At 41.5% G+C, this 23,948-nt stretch overlaps 1 long non-coding RNA gene across 1 annotated transcript; it reads left to right on the top strand.

Moving 5' to 3' along the window:
* Positions 1-12,115: 12,115 nt before the first annotated feature.
* On the top strand, positions 12,116-23,724 carry LOC116040369. Its single transcript, XR_004102651.2, has 3 exons — positions 12,116-12,126; positions 12,821-12,823; positions 23,601-23,724. It is a non-coding gene; the product is annotated as an uncharacterized LOC116040369 (long non-coding RNA).
* The last annotated feature ends 224 nt before the right edge of the window (positions 23,725-23,948 follow it).

Raw genomic sequence — 23,948 nt, 5'->3', positions numbered from 1 at the left:
TGAGGAAATTATAATAGGTTTTTGGGGTGGGATGCACTGGCCAGTTTTAATGATTAGGGGGGGGATTGTAACCCCCATCCCTCCTGTATATTACGCCAATGATAATATCAAGCCTGCATGTGTAGATACATGGCTTCTGCATGTGTCATATGGTACAGGAAGGCAGGAGCCCCCGTACTAACCTCTTGTGGCAATTTCAAACAATCAAATGCAAATCTGTTTTGAGGATTCTGAGAATACCTTCAGAACAGCGGAAGAGAAAAAAATGGGTTAAAATGTTTTGGTTTTTTTAAATATCACATATATTTTTAAAGGTCCCATATTGTAAAAAGTGAGATTTCCATGTCTTTTCTGATAAAAAAAAAAAAAAACAGGTTGAGATGCTATATAAATACTGTGAAAGTATCAAAACGCTCAATCCGTGGCCAGGTTAGCTCAGTTGGTAGAGCAGGTGTATGTATAGAGGTTTACTCTTCGACGCAGCGGCCGCAGGTTCGACTCCCATCTGCTGCCCTTTGCTGCATGTCATTCCCCCCCTCTCTCTCCCCTTTCATGTCTTCTGCTGTCCTATGGAAATAAAGGCCTAAAATGGCTGAAAAAAAATCCCCAGAGAAATGCACACAGCCCGTATTCAGAGACTGTGTCTTTAAACGAGGCGTCAAGATATCCTGTACAGTTGTGATGTCACAATAATGCTATTTATAGGTAAGAAGTGATGCTACAGTGCCGTCATTCCCCGGCTGCAATGACGGTGCAGACACCGAGAGCGCAGATGCTCAAGACCTGGAAACACTGACCAATCAGAGCAGACAGCTTCTTTTTTTGTCTTAAAGAGACAGGCACTATAACAGATAGTTTCAGACAGAGGGTGAATACAGGTATATTCCAGCCTGGTCTCATGGCAGTTCGTGTAAATGTGACGTTATTTCAATCTATTGATTCGTGTTCTCGGGGACGTTTTTCTCGTTTTTTACGTGGTGGCCAGCACGAACATGTGAAGTAATGTAGTTCAATGGGAAGCATATTTCGTGGCCACAGCACGAAAATGGTAGGGAGTAATATAAAAAGCCAAAAATCCACACAGGGAGGTTGGACGGGGTGGTGGCTGGGTCAAACAACACAGGACTTTCACCCGGGCGAGCGGGGATCGTGTCCCGCGTGTGGCGCTTTGTTTCCCGGGGATAGTGTCGCTTTGTTTCCCAGGGATGCGCGGCGTTTTGTCCCGTGTGTTATTGTGGCGCATCCCCCGCGGCCGTCTCCCGGCGTGTAAGGTGCCCTTTCCCCGTTGGGTTTCTCCTAAACCCAACCTCCGCCATCCTGTTATTGTGGCGCGTCCTCAGCGGGCCGCCTCCCGGCTTATGGACCGTCATTTTCGGCCGTCTCCCAGCCGTCTCCCGGCGTCCTTTCCCCGAGAAAATAACGTGACATTTACACGTAAAAAACGAGGAAAACGTCCCCGTGAACACGAATCAATAGATTAAAAATAACGTGACATTTACACGAACTGCCGTGAGACTGTGTTCTGACAGACAGTATGAGACAAATGATGTTTTTTAAACATTAAAGCATGTAAACTTAACAAAATACAAGGTTGAATCTGAAAGCAGCAGCCTAGGTAGGTGATAGCTTGAAAAAAAAAATGTGTATATGGGTATGCATGTGTATATGTGCCTGTAAGTATGTATACAGTATATGCCTGTATGTGTAAGTACACATGTATAACTAAGTGAAGAATTCAATTGTTTGTATTGTCGAACATGATACATGAGAGTCACAAACTGGGGCTAATACGCTACACAGATTTTGACCTCCTGTCACACTAACAGTAAGCCAAAGTACTATAACCTCAGTAAGAAACACCCTGTAAAAACTGCATCAGCCCTGGAGTATTTCTCAGAAAGGAGTAGCACCCATAGCCACCACTCCCCTGCCCCTCCTGCCTGTCTCTGATGTCCCAGGCTTGGGGGAGGGGGGTGGGGGGCAGTGTGTGAAGACAAGCCTTGACAAAAAGGACACGCTGATGATTGATAGCGGCTCGCCCCGGCCAGAGACACAGGAACACCCTTGAAAGCCAACATGTGCCACTCTTTTTACTGTGTGCGAGCCCCCCTGCTATGTCTGTCCCCCTCTCCTCTGTGTCTCCATTTTTCATAAATGACAATGTTACTGCTCAGCACTTTCCCAGCCCTGACTTCAGTCGGTCCCTATGGGGAAGGGTGTATTCCAGCGTCCAGACAATGTGAAACATCTCCAAAGTAAAGGAGCTGATGCTCGACAAAAAAAAGTCAGCCACACAGCACCAAATACTGTAGCTTAAAGTACGGGTCCACCGTATCTGCTCTCTATTGTAAGACGTTGTGAATGAAATATGAAATAAATCAGCTGTGTTGTTTTATTCATATATATATATATATATATATAGCTTTCACAGACATTTCTTTTATTACAGATATTTGTTTTGTCAAACCACAAGAAATGATAGAAAGGCGTTGAGGTACAGATATGTGTCACAGAGAGAGAGTATTAAAGTACCAAGTAGGTTTAGTCATAGGCATGGGGGGGGGGGTGCAGGTTCCATCAATCTGTTTTATTGTCTACACCCTGATAAAGACCCTGCGACGTCTAAAGCCGTGTTTTAAACAATTTATTATGCTGTAAAATGACTCATACCAAAGAGTGGCTGAAGATTTTTTTATTTTTTTTTTATGTCCAGTTTTTTTCAGAGTACTTTAAAGTAGGGCTGCACGATATGAGGAAAAATGTGCGATATGCGATAACATTGTTGAATATCCTGATAACGATATTACTTGCCATAAATAAACAGATATTAAAGTGTGCTCAGTTCTGCTGCTTTCAGTATTCTTCTAAAATCCAACAAATTGCTTGTTGAATGTAAAACAAATGAAAGGAAATCATTTCCAACTTTCTTTTATTGAACAAATTGAACATTGAACTGAAAAAAAAGGCAGCGCTGAAAAAAGAACTTTAAATATAAATTTAAATATTTAAAGTGCAGTTTTCCTCTGATAATTTCTTTCAACTAACACAAAAATTCTCGGAGTGTCTTTCCCGATGTGTCGCAGCCTTTTGCAATGTATTTGTTCCGCCAGTTGATATCACGATGACGATTAAAAAAACAGCATATTATGCAGCCCTACTTTACAGAAACATTGCATAGCTATTTTACCTTTAAATTACAGTTTCAAAATAATTTTTATGCTACACTGAGTAATAGCTGGGAGTCATTCCCACTGTGCGCGCCCAACGCCTGCTCCCACACTATGTTATTTTGACAAGTGGATGCAAGTAGTTTTGTTTCAATTCACAACCTTAACCCTGTTGACCTCGGCTCAAATTTGACCCATTTTCAAAAAGTGTCTATATCAGAAATTTGGGTTTTCTTTCAACCACATTTTCAACAAAAAAAAGTAACATGGAGGGTTCCCTACAACGCTTTTTATAAGTAAAATAAATAATCAGTTGACTACTTTTATTGAATTGGGGTGTTTTATTCTATTTTATAGCATTTGAGGGAAAGAAATCTTAAAAGAACGTTGAAAAAAGTGACAAAAATGTGGGGAAAAGATTAAAAAACGCAGGGAAAAAAACACAAACGTCAAAAGGCGCAGAAAAAACAAAGACAAAGTCATCGGAAAAAGTGACAAAAACTTTGAAATAAGTGACAAAGATTGGGGGGGAAAAGCGACAAAAGTGTCGAAAAAGACGACCAAAACATTGAAAAAAAAGTAAAAATTTAAAATGTTGACCCAGAAAAACAAAAGATTGCATGGTCAACGGGAGGACAACACAAGGGTTAACCACATGTTTAAAAATGGGACTGTTTGACAAGGTGCGCCTGTCGCTGGTACTTTCCAACGGTCATAAGCTGAATGTTGTACGTATGTATGGGAGTCATTGGCAAACCACCTATGCTGTCATTAAAGGTGCAGTAGGTAAGACTTATAAAACTAGCTTTCTGTCATATTTGCTGAAACTGACCCTATGTTCCAGTAGAACTACATGGAGCAGGTCATTTAAAAAGAAATCTCACCGCTCCCTGTTCAGATGCACCAATCAGGGCCAGGGGGGGTGTCTAACTGTTCAGATGCACCAATCAGGGCCAGGGGGGGGTGTCTAACTGCGTGTCAATCACTGCTCATGCACACGCATTCATTCTCCCTTGTGGGGGGAGGGGCTTAGGAGACCGTTTTGGGCTTTAGCAGAAAGGGGGGAGGGACTGAGAAGTTGTTGATGTTCAAATGTTTTGGCTAAGTCCTGGATCTTCACCTACGGCACCTTTAAGGTATGAGGACATGTTGACCTTGCAGCAGCCATTTTTTGTAAAAAGCTCTGATAACCTCGCTGTACACTACCTGGCATTTAGCCAGCTTCTGGATATTTTTCTCAGGAAATGCTGGAGACCAAAGCAGAGCTTAAAGGTGACTGAATGTTGGACTCACAGGTGGACACAAACACATTTCAAAACTGCTGACAAATGCTGATGTTACTCTGTGTCTGCCTGAGGTGTAAACATGTTACTGTTCACTGACTGTTGACTGATGTATTAGCCACAACACCTTGAGAAGGTAACAATATGTCAATGTTCTGGTTCACTGTCTCCACATTGCAGCCTAGAAGTTTTCATTGGGATTTAAAGTATTAATAATGTATGGATAGCTAAACGTCAGAAGTTTAAAAACATCAAACAATGTGCTTGAGGCCTTGATTGCATCATTTAATTCACACAATTAAGCCTGAAGCCAGCTATAATCTTTTTTCAAAAATACACATTTTTCTAAAGGTTTGGTGTAGAAATTGTCCTGAAATAATGTTCTGAAATCCCTTTCCCAAGAGAAAAAAAGAAAAAAAATCCCCAAATAACACGAAGAAAAGAAAAGTTGAGAGTTATTGCCATTGCGTCCTTTTACAGGTGAGATGATGGGTTCATGGTGCTGGGTAAAGTGTCAATCTCGCAGCAAGGCTGTGCTTATTGTCAAGCTGAGAGACCACCAATCATCTCCCGGCCGATGCATTGTTACAGTCTGGGTATTGACATGCTTCATAAATCAGAGCTATTGGATTGCCAAGCGCTATTTTTACAGCCAGTGACATGACCTGCCTGCCAGAGGCCTTGCTTCCTGGTGAGCGTGTATTGACCTGATGCTCCTCTGAGGCAGCCAACAGTCAGTAGTAATAGTGCTAGTGCATTATGCATATTCCGATATTCTGGCGTGGTTCACCCTATCTCCTGTACATTCTTTAAAGCCCGGATACCAAACAGTGACACACCACTCTCTCCCTGTTTTTCCCCAACCCTTATCTGTCAACAAGCCGTGCCTTCATTACTGGGGGAATATGGGCTAAAGCGAGATGTCTTCCATCTGTCTGCAACCATTATGCTTCCCATTAGACGGGACATCTTCATTTCCACTGGGAGAGATGTGCGACTGGATTGAGCTGACTCCTGCGCACTGATGGAGAGAGACAATAGACTGTCAGGTGTCCGGTCCCATTCGCACTACCCAGCCATCCATTTTCATTAGGGCGTGTCAAGCAAGCGGACGGCATATTCTCTATTGGACTTCCACACATAATTTGTTCCAAATATGAGGGCCGCCGTCAAATTGTGACAGCTCGCGTCGAGAAAAGCAGAGCAGGCAGGAGATTGAGCACGGTGCACGGTCGCCTTTTTGGAAAAGACTCGACAACAAACGCCGGCCAATGATTCTGTTAAACAATGTTTCATCTTGTGAGATTCACTGTTGGCCCAGAAGTGTCATTTTGCAACATTACATGCATTTGTCATTTATTTCTGCAGTAGGAGATAGAACAAATACGATTTATTAATCCGTGCTGATGGAAATTAAAACAAAGGGAAGGCGCGGCGGTGGCACGACCCACCAGTTTCAAATTAAATGAAATATTTCACCGACCTCATCCCTAAAGTGAAAAATGATTTCCAAGCTTTTGTCCCTCCTTCACAATAATATCAGTAGTGCGTACAATTAGAACAAATTATTAAACACCACATCTAATAAACAAATGCTCTCATTACCCATTCATGTACCCATGAAATCTATGCAAGCCTAATGCAGTCCTGCTACCACTGTGAATCCACTAACCCTGTGCTATATATCTCATATGGGATAGTCACTACATGTCATATATTATTGTTATTTTCAGAACACTTACTTTTGCTACTCAGACGTGTCATCAGTCATATCAGTGGCACTCATGTTCTAGGACAGATTTAATGAAAAGTTGGTTTTACAGTTTTTTTTATGTCAGTATGTTCAGACGTTATCGACACACGTTAAATATTTGTACATGACTGTAAAGAAAACAGTGGCAGGGATATAAGAACAATATTGATTGGAGATCTGAGCTTTTTTACTGTAGATAAATATATTGATGGTATGAAGCACTTTTTCATAGATTTTGTCTACTATTCTTTATATTTTTCTTTTGTCTTTGTTGGGTGAATGTAAGATGAATGTTGTGGCTCTGATTATGTTTTGGGTAGTCTATATCCACGACGTTCCACTTCCGGGATTGCTCCAGTGCCGCAGGAAATTCTGCCGGATGCATGTCTTTTCGCTGATGTCCGTCCCCTTCCTCTTTCTCTGTGTTGGCGTTCTAACCTCTGGTGGATTTCTGAGGACTATGGTTAACTGCTCCTCAGATCTCTGCAGGGTAAATCCAGACAGCTAGCTAGACTATCTGTCCAATCTGAGTCTTCTGTTGCACGACTAAAACTACTTTTGAACGTACACATGTTCCACCAAAACAAGTTCCTTCCCGAGGCTATTTTGCAGAGGCACTTAGCACCGCCCCAGACGATTGTGATTGGTTTAAAGAAATGCCAATAAACCAGAGCACATTTTTGAATTATTTTGACTAATAGTTCAGATCAGAGGATGTTGAGTGGATCACAGACTGGTCAGGAGACAAAAATGAGAGAAAAATTCAAATGCTATGAAATTGAATTAAACACGCCAAATTCAATGGAAGTAATCATTAATTTTACCTGCGAAGAATGTTGTATAGGTTCCATACAACGTACACGCATGCGTGCAAGTTATTTTTGGGCAATTTAGTTGTAAGAAACCCATATTTCTGATATTAAAAACTTTGAAAATGGGTCAAATTTGACCCGAGGACAACACAAAGGTTAAACCAATCAAAACCATCCTGGGCGGTGCTAAGCCCCAGATGCAGCGACAAAGCCCTTAGTAGAGTAGATAGCGGAAATAGCAGAAGGACATCTAATGTCAGGCATTATTCCAGCAATCTACGTCCATTGAAACTTGTTTTGAATGCAGATGAAAGATTAGGCAGAAACTCAAATGATGTGTTAATGCCAGATGATGTGTCCATTATCAGGAAGGCGGGGCCAGAACCGTTGCCTCAGCTGAAGTCCAGTAATTACCTGATCAGGGACACCTCGAAGGGCATTAACTCGCTTATACCATGGTCACGCGTTTTACAATCAAAATTGAAACGTAGTTTCCCTGGTAACACCTGAGGGGTTGACTAATACCTGGAACAATCATTTCAATCCCATAAGGTTATTTTGCAATGTTGGAGCTAACAGATTCAGGTGGTATAAAAGGCCGTATAGGCCGCTAGGGACAGGTAGCATGTTTTAAGGACGATTATCCTAATGGACATTAGAGAAACGCCAGTGGAAAGAGGAACGTCTAGCTGTGATTCTAGCAGTATGTGTATGACATTTCATGCCTTTCACCCAAGGGCCTAGGTTTTGTTTCAATATTGGGGGGGTGGGGGGCGTGCATTATCTGAGCATCAAACGCTTCATTTTGTGCATTCTGGTAAATTTGTCTGCATCAATTTATAGTGCATATGTCTTTATTTATGTAAAGGGAGTTATTATTTCCCTGTATTGTTCTAAACTTTCTGCATATTCAAAACATTCCACGTGTTTCAGGATGTTTCTTTAGGTATGGCCATTTTACCTTCCTCAGGAATTCACCTCAGTTATCATCAGTGCTGTTTATATCCCACCACAAGCTCACACTGACACTGCTCTGTCTGAACTACATGAGGCTCTCGTTAACCACCAGGCTGACCATCGGGATGTCATCGTAGCCGGGGATTTTAACAGTGCTAACCTGAAGTGAGTCAGACCAGACCTTCAGCAGCTCATCACATGCCCCACCAGAGGAGAGAGAACCCTGGATCACTGGTACTCACCCTTTAAGGACGGCTACAAAACAAAGTCTCTCCCTCCGTTCAGCAAAATCTGACCATGCGGCAATTTTCCTCATGCCAAAATAACGGCTAAAGCAGGAAGCCATGGTGCAAAGGGACTGACCAATCAGAGGCCGCCTTACGGGACGCTCTGTACCACACAGACTGGGATATGTTCAAGTGCAGCTCTGACAATATCAACATGTTTAACATCTATTATGACATACATTGTTTTGGATATTACTATTTTTATGGATTCTATTGTTATTGTTTTTATTGAGCTGGAAGAGGTACACAACGAATTTCACTGCACACGATTGTGTATGTGACAAATACAATTTGAATTGAATCATCACAACAACAAATCTGTTAGAGAATGAGAACTTGTTAAAGCCAGAAGCTCCAAGTTTAAATCTACATGAATCTATCTTTATTTTTCATGTTACGGTTGTGTTCTTTAACCCCCCCGATGTAGCACACGTAGACACTGTTCTTGTTTTTAGCCCCCTGAACGGATATTTCTACCTCTTGTCTTTGAGAGGGACAAATCTATCTCTTCTAAATATTGGAGATGACATATCCCCTGCATCCCCATTGAAGTCTACGCCTATGCTTTCACCAAATCGGCTGTCTTTGGGCTTTGTGTTGCAACAAGTATACCTGAAGCTAACCAACTAAACAATCTTGTTAGTGAAAAAAAGTCTACACTTAACAATTATGACGAAAAATCTGAAGTTTGACATGATTTTTCTGTGACCTGTGCATCTTTTATTTTGGATGCTTATCCAAATGAAATGCAAATGAAAGCCATAGGAAATGCTAACACTGGTACCAGAAAGTTGCACTGATTCCTGAAGAATGCGTATGACATCTGTGCAATCCTGTCTGACTGAGTTACGCCAGGAACACATCGCATGCTGAAGCGCCGCGAATAGCCGTGAAGCGTAGATTCGTGCCTGATCATGCGACTCTACTCTACTCTCCACTCTAAAAAACGTCTCACTCTCTCTCACAGTGTGTGTGTGTGTGTGTGTGTGTGTGCGCTCTCTCTCTCCGTGTGCCTGATCGCGTGTCTCGCTGTAGACACAGCTAAGAAGTCAAGACAATGAGTCAACATCACCATAAACCTGGGTGTTTTATTTTGAAATTTGGTTTATTTTGTAAAGACTGCACTGTGGCCTTCCTGTATGTGATTACCTGCCTGGCTTCACACGGCTCGCAGAAGAAATAGAGGAGACGCCAAAACAAGTGCTGCAGCGCGCGGTCCGGCGTGGCCGCGCTGCGCCTGATCAAATTAAATAACATTGCCGCCGAAATGAAAATAGCTCCGCTTCACGGCTATTTGTGGTGCTTCAACATGCGATGTGTTTCTGGTCTTAAACCTCAGAGAGGAATGGGTGTGATTTCTTACGCAAATTTGGCAAATTGTGTTGGCCTTCATCAATATGGACCGGCTTTCTTTTTCCTTAGGCTGTGTCTAAATTTGGTAAAGCTGCTAATTGTTTTTGGTCACTTGCATGCAAACAAGCTGAAAACACGAAATCTGATTTATTATCACCTTATAATGCTGTTAAGGTGAAAATGTGAGGAAATATTTGCTAACAAAGTTCACAACTGAAAAGTTCTCCATCATCAATTATACTACAGGTTTTTACATGCAAGCTGATGTGTCAATCACCATCTACTCAGTGGATTGATGATTAAAATAGTGTTTCAGTTGCACTCGCTGCAGCTCAGATCCTGCTGTGTGCCTACAGGGCTTCTCTCACACATTATCCACACATTTAGCAGATAGCCTTCCATCTAATGACTCTCTGTGCACTCACTTAAAGTCATCTTGCTGACACGTATGCACTCAACCCAATTAATATGCCACAACTTCACATGACTGCTTCTGACTGGAAATCAGATATCGGCTCTGCTAATTTGAACAATATACAGAGCGAAGCTGCACGACAGCCACGTCCAGTTGTTGTCACAGATGTATCGACGGGCATCAGAGCACGAATACAAATAGCTCGATACCGAACGTGGTGTGTGGAGTTTCTGAAGCTGACTTGTCGTGGTTAATTCTTGGTTGTTTTTTTTTAAATTATCTTTGCATGTATTATATTTGTGCTCTGCTGGACAGCGACAGCAGAGACAGAACTGAGGGAAGGGATGACATGCAACAAAGGTCACGAGGAGGGGACATGTCACACAACTCAACAAACTGTCAGTACGCCCCATTCAGGCTTATTTCAATGCTTAGACTTACAGACATTGTTATTCCTTTCAAACTTTGTATTCAATTTGATTTGCATTTTCTTCACTAAGAGCACATCTCTGTCTCTACCCTGTAATTTACCCATACTTTGCCTTCCAGCAAACAAAGTGCAGTGGGAACCAGAGATGGGAGCTTTTACCTTTTATTGGGGTGATAATAATAATTATAAAAGCAAATAAAATCCAATAACGCAGATATATTTGTCAGAGGTATTTCATGCTGGAGCTTCTTAACAGAGCTACAGTGTAAAATAACAGAACAACCACATAAACATACTCATAATTAATAGCCATAGCTCCTGACTTTATCAAGTGTTATTTAACAAATGAGGACAAAGAGAATTTAAAGTTGAAAACAGCAAGAAGCCTTTTTTTCTCATGATAACTTTGGCATTAAAGAGTATCCTGAGTTTCCATAATGGGGGATTGTAGAAACAAAGTCAGGGGATCACCAAATCAGTAGAATGCATTCTCTGAGGACCATGAATGTCTGTACAAAATGGCATGGTAATCCATTTGATAGTTGTTTCCTTATGTTGAGCTACCGTCGCTGCATCCAGAGCCCACCACCCAAGACAATTGTGATTGGTTTAAACAAATGAAAACAACCCAGAGCGGTTTTTTTTTCTCTCCTATCCCAGAATGTATCTGTGGTGTAGCCAGACCTTACTCCACAATGCTATGGAGATAGGTCTGGCAATGCGAGACTAACGTTTATGCAATATTCAATTTGGTTTCAATGTCAGGCATTAGTCTAGATTCAATACTTAGCCTAGCAACATTTTACTCCCGATTAAATCATATTTTGCTATCTGGATGCTTATGAGATTATGTTCACTGGGTGCTATTAAAAGAAATCCCTAGACTGGGTAAAACCAGCCCAATCTGCCGGAGATTTGATTTCTTCCTGCAGCTCAGGCTGGAAACCTGTACGTTTATCTATCCTGCTTCCGTTACAATTTTGCGGGGACCAATCACAAACTTGCTTATCCACCTGGCGCGCTATTGGCGGGTTTAACACGATGACGATAGAGAAGCGACCAAGCAGCTTTTTGTTTACATTCGGCCACCGAAGTGCAGCAACCCGTTGATGTCGCTGTCGCTGCTACGTCACCCGGATCGTTGGTCTGATTGGTTGAATCCAATTGCGTACAGAGTCATTTGAACTATGCCCGTTGATCACGCCTCTTGTGCAGTAGAAAATACAGAGCAGACTCCCCAGACTAATGTTCAATCTTAAAAGATTGAACATTAGTCTGGTGATAGCCAGACTTAGAAATCCCACCACTGGCGAATGTGAACAGCACAGGAGTGTTGTGAACTGGAGTGATGTGTGATGTTGTCAAAAAAAAGGCAGCATCATGATACATTATATAATGATTATATATAGTTTGTACTGCCAGAAGTGAAAGCCAGACATGGTGGATGTACAACATGGGAATTCAAACTTGTTTTGTCTTGGTGGTGATAAGACCAACAAGACTCAGCAATGCAGCAGTTACAAGGGAGCCACAAACAAACACGGTGATCCATACTAAATGAGACAGAAGCTGGCAGGGATGTAGACTCAAAGACATCCCTGCACACACACACACACACACACACACACACACACACACACACACACACACACACATATACACACAGACAGTGACAAGAAACTCAGTCTCTGCTACACGTTCCATGTAAGCATCATGCCCCAAATATGATTAAAGAGAGGCTATGATGCATAACCAAGACAGTAGAATGCATGTAAATGAACTCAGGGGTGCATGCCATTTAGTCATTTCATGGTTAGGACTGTGCTTCAAAACAGCTGAGTCATCAAAAACTGATCCCCAGGTGTTTGGAGCTGCAGATACTATATAAACCTTGGTGTGTGTATGTTGTATTAATGTTGTGACACATCAATGTTAGAATGTCACATAGTATTATGTGCAATTTGGGAAGTCAAAAACATGCACTTTCCATTGAAGAGCTTGTCATCATGTTCCTTGATCTTTCCCAAAAGAGGCCAATAGTTCACACAGTATCTGCATGTAAGACATTTCCCAGATGGCCAGCGATGGCTGAAACAAGCCCCCGTGTGAAGGCTCCATGTAAGCTGGCTCCAGATGCTGAAGGAAAATAGAGCAGGCAGCGAGTTAGCCAACAGAAACAACTAACAGTGCTGTCACTGGACGGGGTGATGGCTCAGCTCTATGGGAGCAAACACAGCAGGCAGGTGCATCATTTTTTTGGGACATTTTGTTTTAGGGTTCAGGCCTTGACAGAGGACGATGGTGTGTCTGTATGTTTGCACACAAGCATGCATGAAAGGCCACTGTAACATGGACAATAAAAGTCAGTCAAAGAGACAGTAAAGTGTTGCAATGGCTGGTTACGAGCTTTAACTGCAGGCTTTTACCTAAGCATGACTTCAGCCTGTGGACTTTGGAGCAGCCCAAGTTTAAATTCATTCTTTTTCATCCTGAAATTCTGACATATAAGGGGGGATTTCCTGGAAAACATCTGCAGCGTGTTAGGCAGCAAACTAAAGCAGTATTTACACAGCTAGATCAATAGGATTCACTGGGGAATACTTCACTGTGACCCACGCCAGCGGATGCTGGAGCTCTGCACAAGGTCAGTGCTGGTTGGTCAACACATCTCATTCTTAGCTCAGATCAATCCACTAATTAGGCCGGGTCATCATATGTGTTACTATCACATGCTAACAGGATGTTCATTATATGTTTCCAATCAAGTTTCTGATGGCCATCATGATAATAAAGAGTGCAGAAGCAGTAGGTTTAATGTGGTGGAACTGAGTACATGGACCTGAGGGTGAAATATATCAATACTATAGAGTTTTTTGGAGAGTTTAATTCCAGAATTAGCAGTGCATTATATCCTTTATAAAATGCATTACAGTCTCTGTTACACAAAGTCATTGCTGGCTTCAAAGCAGCCATAGTGGTTCCGAAGCAATGAGTCAACTTGGGGGGCTCTCACACCTACTTCATTTGGTCCGGACTTTCAGACTTTTCAGTTTGATCCGAACCAAAATCACAGGTGTCCCCCCCGGACCACAGTCTGGACCAAACAACCGAAATTTGCTCCGACCAAAAGAAGTAGTCTCGGTCCGGATCAAACTGAACCATGGTCCAGTTTGTTTATAGTGTGAAAGCATTTTTTGTATGGTTCGGACTTTCGGACCAAATACAGGAAGCTATGGCAAAGATATATCTTCGTGTTATAAGACCGGGGAATAAATAAATGCTGCAGCTCCCCAAACCTATGGTGGCCCTAAAGAGCAAACCACAGCAGCAAATCCCACAATACGGCAGCATTAGTAAGACTGAAAGGGTAGGTACATATTGGACACTGATCCTTGTCCTGATTGGTTGCACTCAAAACGCATGAAAATGCAGAGCCATATTTCCATTTTTGGTTTCTGATGTCAAAAACGAAAAAACGAGGAAATGACATTAGGAGAGGATGTTACAGAATGGCCATTCTACACGCTTGGCTTTTATTTTGAAATACTTTTCTCCGCATCACCTCACCCTCCTCTCGTAAATTCAAACGGAGAAAAGAAAAAAGGAATTTGCTAACAACCCAGAAGCAATAAAACACGCTCTTGTTTAATTTGGTACACTCAGCCTTACTTGGTCTGGTATGACCAGTAGTTTATGGTGGCTAATGTTAAAACAAATAGTAAGTGGACCATTAAGTTAGAATTTGTTTGTAAAACCAAATTTAAAAAGGTATTTTTTAACCACTGTGCCATTTACTTTTTCCTTTAAGATATTATACTTGTATGATGTGTTTCAATACTTTAAAATCTTCATCTAACCTTGTTTCCACACCAACTGAAGGGAAGGGAAAATTAAATTTATGGATGAACGACTTCTTGTAAATATGCCTTTACAGGCAGCTCAGTGGTGGACACTCACAGAACAACTGCTGCATGTGTGTGAACCAGCAAGGCCATGTTGCTCATAGGTCATGTCATTTCAAAAAGCCATGACAACCTTGTCACAATATTCATCTCGCCTTGTGAAACGCATGCCCACTCATATTTGAGATTTAGAGACAGGCAGGTGGACAAAGACGTGAGTGTGTAGCACACGGAATCATTTTCATGGTCCAGAAACATGGAGATTTTTATTTTTTCCCTCGCTTATCGGGAGCTCAGGCAATATCGTCACGTTACTCAGTGGCTGTCATGCTGAGAGATAGCAAGGCGAGGAATGTGAGTGGCGAACAGCTTCTCCGTGACAGTATATTGAGATAGCACACCCACACATGTACACACTCCTCCTGGTTAAAGGAAAGCAGCATACCTTTATGTCTTTACCTGGTAAACAATGCATTTTGCAATGAGGCACTGACAAAGAAACAAAGAACATTAAAATGCATTGAGGCACAAATTCACCATGCATTTCAGATAAATAGCCTTGAACAAAAGAGAGTAAAGTGTGCGCCCTTGGTTGGTATTTCACACTCGGCGCAAGCTAATCGCTTACAGGCGAGCTGCTGAAATGAGCCGATGTGGATCTTGATGTTAAAAAAAAAAATCCCCAGGACTAGACTTTTATTCATGTTATATGAGCTCCGGGGCAACAATGTTATGTCGCTAAGTTACAATTCAAGATTTTTATTATAGATAAACACCTCGGACTGACGCAGTTCATAAAAAAAGACATTAAGAATTTATGTTTCGGTATTGAGTGTTGACTGGGCTACATGTCAGGATTTTTAGCACCTCGTTAAAAGTCAAGCACAACATGAATTATGCATGGTAAAATATTGTGCCCCTGCCCTTGCTGTGTTTCGGGGGATATTGTTGGGCGCAGAGACCAATCTAAGAGCCATTTGAGCTGTTCCATTTAGCAGCAGTTTACATATATAAAGAGGGCTATGGGCATATTAGGATCACACACATGAATAACACAGGAGAGGCGTAAAGAATTTGTCATCAGCGGGGGTGAGCAGTGACTGCTAGGAAACGTCTGCCGTTTGCTGATAGGACATGGAGCAAAGCCTGTAGTAAAACTCAACAGCTCTACGTCTGATTTGAGATCTCTTCACACTGTAAATCACGTCGCTGAGAACTGCTTGGATCTGGCACTCGGTAAATCACACTCCCTTACTCCCAGAACGGTTCAAGTTTGGAGGTTAAGCAGCAGACAGGGTCCCATGATCCTCAGGGTCACTTTTTAGCTTAAGGGAAAGACAAGCTAGCCCCAAAAAGTCTTCAGTGGGGCCCTTGGAGGACAACCGACTGAATTGTATTTACATTCACAGAGTCCTGAGATATAACATGGATTATTTGTGATGATATTACAACTTCTTATATTTTCCTCGCTCTGGCCATAGACTATTTATTTTAGTTTGCCTAAGTTTTCTTTTCCAAATACATTTGATTAATGGAGGGTTTTGTTTAACACCACTTAATTATTGCTAATTGTCCACTTGTGTTTTCTGTGTGATTGGACCAATTTTTCAATAGAAATATTTTGTGGGCAGTTTTTTTTCCTTTTATTATAGCGAAAAGTAGAGAGATGACAGAGAGATGAGAAATAACATGCAACAAAGGTTCTGGGCCAAACTGGGTAGATTGTGGTTAATGGTCAGCGCATGGTCCCACTTACATGCAAACAGTTCCATTCATACTACAATTGAAGGTCTGCGTCGGTTTTGTGTTCCAGCATATCCTGATCCACACTCCATTCCAGTTGGGGACGGTAATGTTTAACACCTTTTGGCTGTCTTTGCATTCCTTTAAAACAAATTATAATAATGTGGGTAGTCCGCGCACTTGCTATGTGTACAGTTTACGTGGTCACACGGACATTTTTGGCTGCACACGGACATCGACATAGCACGCGGACCCTCGCAGACATGGGCAAATGATGACATTTACGTCACGCCGACCCAGGGAAAGTATGAAGGGTGCCTAATCCTTTGGCTACATTGAGCGCGTAAAATATGTGGACCGTTCCTTTTAACTATCTACACCTGCTGCTAGGATTGTGTGATTTACAGGAGATGGAGCGAGCTTCCCCTCCAGGGTTGTTGTTGTTTCTTCAGTTTTTTGGAGCCGACACAGAGCTGTGAAACGTCAATCTACTGTCAGCTGTTATCAGAGGACGCAGGTGACAGGAAACAAGAAATAAAAACAGAAACTCTCAAAACGAAACTGCCAATACGCTTGCTGACAGTCATTAAGTTGTTCCCTGTATATCGGTAGTTTAATTTAAAAGAAATATAGACACCACTATACTTACGCGCTGCTCTCGTGTCAGGTGTAGCCACTTTCATTGATTATAGAGGAAGCGTAGCGTTGGAACATCTGCTCCACATACGTTGCACGTGCAATGTAGCCGGCCCGTAACCCCTAGGCCACCAGCGTGCTCGCCGTTGGATCTATTTTTAGCGATGTCTCTGTGTTCAAAGATCTCAGCAATTAATTTGGTGAGTACAATGTTATCATAACCAATAGAAGAATGGCCAAAGCTATAAATTGTATGTAAAACCCAAATGTAATAAACTATAGTTTTTTTAAGTCCAGGAATGACATATGTGGATTGAGTGTCCAGCCATTTTTGTAAAACAAACCCTTCTTTTTACCAGATACCTTTAAAGTGCTCATATTATGCTAATTTTCAGGTTCATAATTGTATTTAGCGGTTGTACTAGAATAGGTTTACATGGTTTAATTTTCAAAAAACACCATATATTTGTTGTACTGCACATTGCTGCAGCTCCTCTTTCCACCCTGTGTGTTGAGCTCTCTGTTTTAGCTACAGAGTGAGACATCTCACTTCTGTTCCATCTTTCTTGGGAGTCGCACATGCTCAGTAGCTAAATAAGGACTACTAGCCAGTCAGAAGCAGAGTATGAGGGCATGTCCTGACAGTACCTAGGTAAGGACTACTAGCCAGTCAGAAGCAGAGTATGAGGGCATGCCCTGACAGTAGCTAGGTAAGGACTACTAGCCAGTCAGAAGCAGAGTATGAGGGCGTGTCCTGACAGTACCTAGGTAAGGACTACTAGCCAGTCAGAAGCAGAGTATGAGGGCGTGTCCTGACAGTACCTAGGTAAGGACTACTAGCCAGTCAGAAGCAGAGTATGAGGGCGTGCCCTGACGGTAGCTAGATAAGGACTACTAGCCAGTCAGAAGCAGAGTATGAGGGCCCTGACAGTACCTAGGTAAGGACTACTAGCCAGTCAGAAGCAGAGTATGAGTGTCATGAATATGTATATATGTACACACTGCAAACAAACCAATATATTTAAATACATTCTTAAGTTCAGGCAAGCAATGAACACAGGACAGTTGCAAAACACAAAAAAAAAAAAAAACTGGGCAGCGCACCACCCGGCACCTCTGCTAAATAGTCTCAGGAAGGAACTTGTTTTGGTGGAACGTGTACGTTCAAAAGTAGTTTTAGTCGTGCAACAGAAAACTCAGGTTGGACAGATAGTCTAGCTAGCTGTCTGGATTTACCCTGCAGAGATCTGAGGAGCAGTTAACCATAGTCCTAACATCCGGCAGAATTTCTGGCGGCACCTGAACAATCCCAGAAATGAAACGTCGATATAGACGACGTGACTAAAAGTGAATGGAATATGTCAACAAACAGGAAGCAACAAACATTTCTCTAGCTGAGGTCCAGTATGTTTAATTCTGTTTTATTTTTGTAATAAAACTATTGAAATGTTTATCTGTGACATTCTAACACAGTGTAAAAATAGCACAAATAGGAAAATAAGTCAGTGATCTGACTGATGTCAGTCACACGCTGCCTTAAGTTGATAACATTAGCCTGTGAAAGCTACTGGTCATACAAGAATGAGATTTAGTGCTTATGAATTCTACTTTTTAAGATTGTGTTATTCTTTCAAAGTTGACAGTGTGGCTTTAGATTAAATCAGAAGGGAGATGAAACCATATAGCTCTGTCTGATTGTTTTGTTGTTTCACATTTGATATTATTTAGAAAAGAAATGATGATGGAAAACGTTTGACATGTTAATGTCTTTGACATTTCTCCCCAATAATATGTACATGGCATCTGTTGTGCCTGGTGATGAGTCGAAAGAACGCGACAAAGAGAGACTCTTCACTCACACCCACAACATTTGACATCCTATCTTTGGACTCCAAGGATCTTCCTCTGAAAGGTTATGTGAATTGTCTTAAAAATGTGATGTCAGTTATCTGCAGGATACACTATCTGGTGTGTATGACATGGGATTACAACCTTTTAATACCACATTTAAAGATATGAACTAAAAGAGCAGCAGGGTTCAAATTTAAGTCAATTTACATGCCTGTAATTCTATGAGTTCTCCACACAGTGTGTTGTTACAGGTTATATATTAATATACTTCAGCTACAGCATTGAAGGCATCCACCCTGTGATCATACACAGAACTGATATCAGAAAAAACAACCTTTTGCTCCCAGAAAAGGTCCCCAGCAGAAGACATTTCGTAGGGAAAATAGGTTCTATAAATATTAAATGAATTGCAGTATCAAGTTAGTGAATTGCATTGACCCTCAGCCTTAGTCACAAGTGCATCACGCTGTTATTTGTTTTTCTTCAGTGGATTGATTCTGATGGGAACAGACACTCCTGGTTGCCTGTGTGTGGCACATGTGTTTGGTCATGTGCTCAAATACCAGAAAATCACAGAGCAAAAACCTGCTTTGCATTGCAAAACAAAAACACTGCTCGTCAGTTTTAGACGTGGGGGGGGAAAGTTGTGGGGGAGGAACGGGGGTTCAGGGCTTAGCCGGTTGTCAGCCGCGGAGCAGCCATCTCGACAAATCGTTTGTGTCAGCTGAGGGATGGAACGTGAGGCTCTGTTGTGGTTTTGAAGTACAGATCAATGTCAGGCGTGAAGTACCAGTTTGGCGCTGCGAAGCAGAGGATGATGGTTGGGTGGGGGGGGGAATTGAAGGAATAGGGAAACTGGAAATGAAATGACGTTGACTTCTTCCCCTGTTTGTCCCCGAGCGGACCCCGGTGCCTGAGACCAGTGAGAGCAGCAGCGACGGTGCTGGATGGGGGGAAGAGGTGTCTGATTTCAGCCGCTTGGTCCGTTGTTTGGGAGCCTTGGCGCGCATGATTTCAGGGTCATAGGCTCACGTCTCAGGAGGGCCCCAGCTGCCTCCCTGCTGGCTATGATCACCCCCTGACACACACACACACACACCCTCTGCACCTTAACTAGGCAGCAGGGACTGACATTACTTTTTTTAGGATTAGACTGCTGCAGTTTTTGCACTACAGGTGATATATAATTTTCCTAAACTATTGGATTTTACAATCAAAACCATTTTTTTTGTAATTAAAAGTCCTATTTCGATGCACTTAACTCATTGTTGCAGAATTAATGGGTGTAATAAAAGTGTGATTACTTCAACAATAGTTGCGATAGTAGCAGCCTCATTTTCAAAGCAAGCAGCTTTCAAAATCATGTTTTCCTTTCCACAGTATCCATGTTTGTTTGTTTAGTGTCGTCTGGGTTTGATTTCTACACCACAGTCTCATCGATGCAATGCTGTACAGCAGCCAACTCCCACATGACTCAGATTTCAGAACCTCTCAGCAGCACATGAACACACCATGACTCAGCAATAGACTTCTCAAATGAACAACAACAACCAAAGCGATAAGACGGGTAATTAATGAAGATCATAAAATACAGCGTTGAGATGTTAGTAAATGGACCTTGGGTTGAGATTAAATTGCCAAACATACTGACGTACCAATGTCAAGAATTAACATCCATGCAAAAGTTTGTTTGGCACCAGTGAAACTTAAAGGTCATGCTCATTGGCAGATTCATACTTGTATTTTGGGTTTCTACTATAACATGTTTACCTGCTTTAATATTTAAAAAAATATATTTTCTCATACTGTCTGAATATACAGTACCTGTATTCACCCTCTGTCTGAAATGCTCAGTTTTTGCGCCTGTCTCTTTAAGGCCCCCTCCCGAAAAAGCCCAGTCTGCTTTGATTGGTCAGTGTTTTTGGGTCTCATACATCTGCACCATCATTGCAGCCGGGGAATGACTGCAACAGCACTGTAGCAGCACTTTATATCTATATATAGTATAGTTGTGACATCACAACCGTACAGAAGTCCTGAGCTCATTTAAAGGCACAGTTTCTGGATACGGGATGTGTGTATTTCTCTGTGGATTGAGCAATTTCATTCAAACTATTTATATTTCACCTAAACCTGCTTTATAATCAAAAAAAGACATGGAAATCTCATTTGTTACAGTACAAGACCTCACAGGAATATACAGTATTTAACATAAAGATTGCTAAATGGGTTGTTAAAAACAGCTGTGGCACTGCAATTTAAAAGCAATCAAATATGTAATTAGGAAGTTACTGTAGCATTAAGAGCAGTGACATAACTCCTACATACAGTATATCTGTTTCAGGGGGCCATTTAATATATTATTACATTTTATGAAAACAAATTATGCAAGCAAATCACATTGACAAATGTTATGTATATATGTTTAGCTAGAATTAAGGCATATTAAGTTGTTACTATTATTTTAGTGAATTCAACTTAAGTAATGTATTAGGAGTACAACAATTCTTCAATCAATATTTTTTCTTAGGCCTTCACTGAATACAGTGCAGGGTAAATGGGACCCTGGTCGTGCATCATTGGCATACATTTTTATAATTTAAGCTATATTTTAGCTAAATGTAATTCAAAATCTTACCAATGTATATCTTTTATTAAACAGCTTTCTGATCAAGTGCCAGGTCAGATGTGTCCATATCCCATTACCTGTTTTACTCTGCAGTCCTAGCAGGTCATATGTTAGCTAACTAGTTGTGTTAGTTGGATGTGTATTAGACTCATTTGCTTTTGCCTGATAGCATTAAGTAACACTGAAGTTTGGGAAAATCTAAGTAGGTATCTACTATATCTAAGTAAATATACAGTAAAGGACTGACATTACCATTCACAGCAATGCTCCACATCTGTGTCAAGTATGCAATAGGAATGAACACAGGGAGTTATTGAATGATAATGATTAGCTAATGCTAAAAAAAGTACAGTAAATTGCACAGTATCTACCTACTGACCATTTTTTTATGCAACCAACATAAAGAAATGCCACGCAGAGTCACCACCTGCTCTGAGTCCAGGTACCTATAAGTTTACTTAATGTAGCATTGGATGGTATCCATAGCAACATACCCCTGGCAAATACAGGTAGGTGGCTATGAATGTCAATGTAGGACATCTGTACTGCTTATACACATACTGTATGTGTAATTAACTAACTCTCTGTTTCCAACTAGTGGTGTAGTGGCACCTGAAAAAAGAGGGTGTCATGAATATGTATATATGTACACACTGCAAACAAACCAATATAGTTAAATACATTCTTAAGTTCAGGCAAGCAATGAACACAGGACAGTTGCAAAACACAAAAAACAAAACAAAACTGGGCAGCTTCTGCTAAATAGTCTCAGGAAGGAACTTGTTTTGGTGGAACATGTGTACGTTCAAAAGTAGTTTTAGTCGTGCAACAGAAAACTCAGATTGGACAGATAGTCTAGCTAGCTGTCTGGATTTACCCTGCAGAGATCTGAGGAGCAGTTAACCATAGTCCTCACAAATCCACCAGAGGTTAGAACGCCAACACAAAGACAGAGGAAGGTGACGGACATCTGGCCGAAATGAGGGAAATCTGGCGGAATGTGGCACCGGAACGATCCTGAAAGTTCAACATCATGGATATAGACTAGCTAGCTATAGAATGAGAGAAAACAATTTCATTCACTGTGGCGCTCAAAGGCTACCGTCAGCAACTTTTAAGGTGCGATGTTTTCTTGCATGTTACTCAATGCATGACTTGACAACGTGAATCAATCGCCACACCTTAAATGTCAATATGACAACTTTGACCATTTCATTTAAATAAATAAATCCACCGGAGGTTAGAACGCCAACACAAAGACAGAGGAAGGGGACGGAGCAATCCCGGAAATGAAACGTCGTGATATAGACTACACCAGACCAGATATTTGTTTTTTAACCTTTTTTGTCCTTTAACTCAAAATGTCTTTTGCTTGTTGTTACTTGTTTGAGTTTCACTGTGCAGAATGATGTTTGATCAGTTTGCTCATCCTTAAGTCTCACTTTAACCAACGTATTCTCATCAACAGGTTTGTTGAACCCCCATGTCGGCTCAGTCCTTGGCAGCAGCCTGGTTTCTAATCCGTGGTCCTTTGTTGCCTCGTTCTCTCCCCAAATTCCTGTCACTCTTGCATAAAAATAATATGTGAAACGGCAAAGTAATTGAACTAATCTGTGGGGGAAAAACCAGATTCTATATCTTCATTATTATCTCATACAGTATATATTTAATCCTCTGAGGACAAAAGACGCACTGGCGCGTCCAAACAATGTTTGACAAAACTTCTACTCAAAAAGCGATATTCCAAAATTACATTTCAGACATTTATTTACTAATTTAATCATATATAACCTAAGACTGGTAAACTCATTTCAAGCACCGAAACAATTTGTACATCATAAGCTAAGGTGTTAGTGCTTCATGGTAGCTTCTCTGTTCTCTCTCTCCCTCCCCTCTGTCTGTCCTAGTTGCAGGAGTGGAGTCTGGTGTGCAGGAGTCAGGGTTCCAGGTGCCTCTCATCTACCACAATCAACCTCTGCTACATATACCGGGTAATTCCTCAACTCTGCGTCAGATCATAGTCAAGACGACCACTGTTAGGCTGGCTCCAGACAAACCTCTGCTGTCTGTTTAGTCTACTGTGTGTTTACCTGTCCTGATCCCTTCTCTTGTGTCTCAATTGCCATTGGAACCTGGCTCCTGCTACCACTTCAGTCCTGCCATCCACCAGACCAGAACCACCACCACTGGACCCCACCACTACCCGGCCTACTGTCTTCTTCTGACGGACCCACTCCTTCTCGGAATCCACCGGACCTGTTCTCCACCCCGGAAACCTGGACTTGATACTTGAGTACTTTGAATAAAAGCTGTTAATTCACACTCCTGGCTCTGCGTTCTGTCTGCATTTGGGTTCTGTTCATCATTCAAACCTAACCTAAGGTTTGTTTTCAAAAGAGATTTGAGGACTTTAAAAAAGCCAACATCAACATTTCAGCTTCAGCGCCCTATTATCTCTTTACATATTGCTCTAGAAAAAATCTGGGCATCACTTTACGGAAAGCTGAGTTTGGTCTGAACATTTTGATATGAAACACATTGTGATCATTTATATGCAAATACCTTTTTAAAAAAGGAGAACTGAAGATGTGTGAAAATGCCCTTAGACCTCAGACGGTTAATGTGGTAATGGTTTATTAGTGTCAAAGTAATCAATACTTTGTTCCCAATATGTAGAGCATGTATGTATTGCAGTAAAACAGTTTACATACAATATATTATTTTACACAA

The sequence above is a fragment of the Sander lucioperca genome, chromosome 19 (assembly GCF_008315115.2).
Source record: "Sander lucioperca isolate FBNREF2018 chromosome 19, SLUC_FBN_1.2, whole genome shotgun sequence".
NCBI classification, from domain to species: domain Eukaryota; kingdom Metazoa; phylum Chordata; class Actinopteri; order Perciformes; family Percidae; genus Sander; species Sander lucioperca.
The sequence above is the reverse complement of the archived record's forward strand: the minus strand, read 5'-3'. Positions and strand labels throughout refer to the sequence as shown.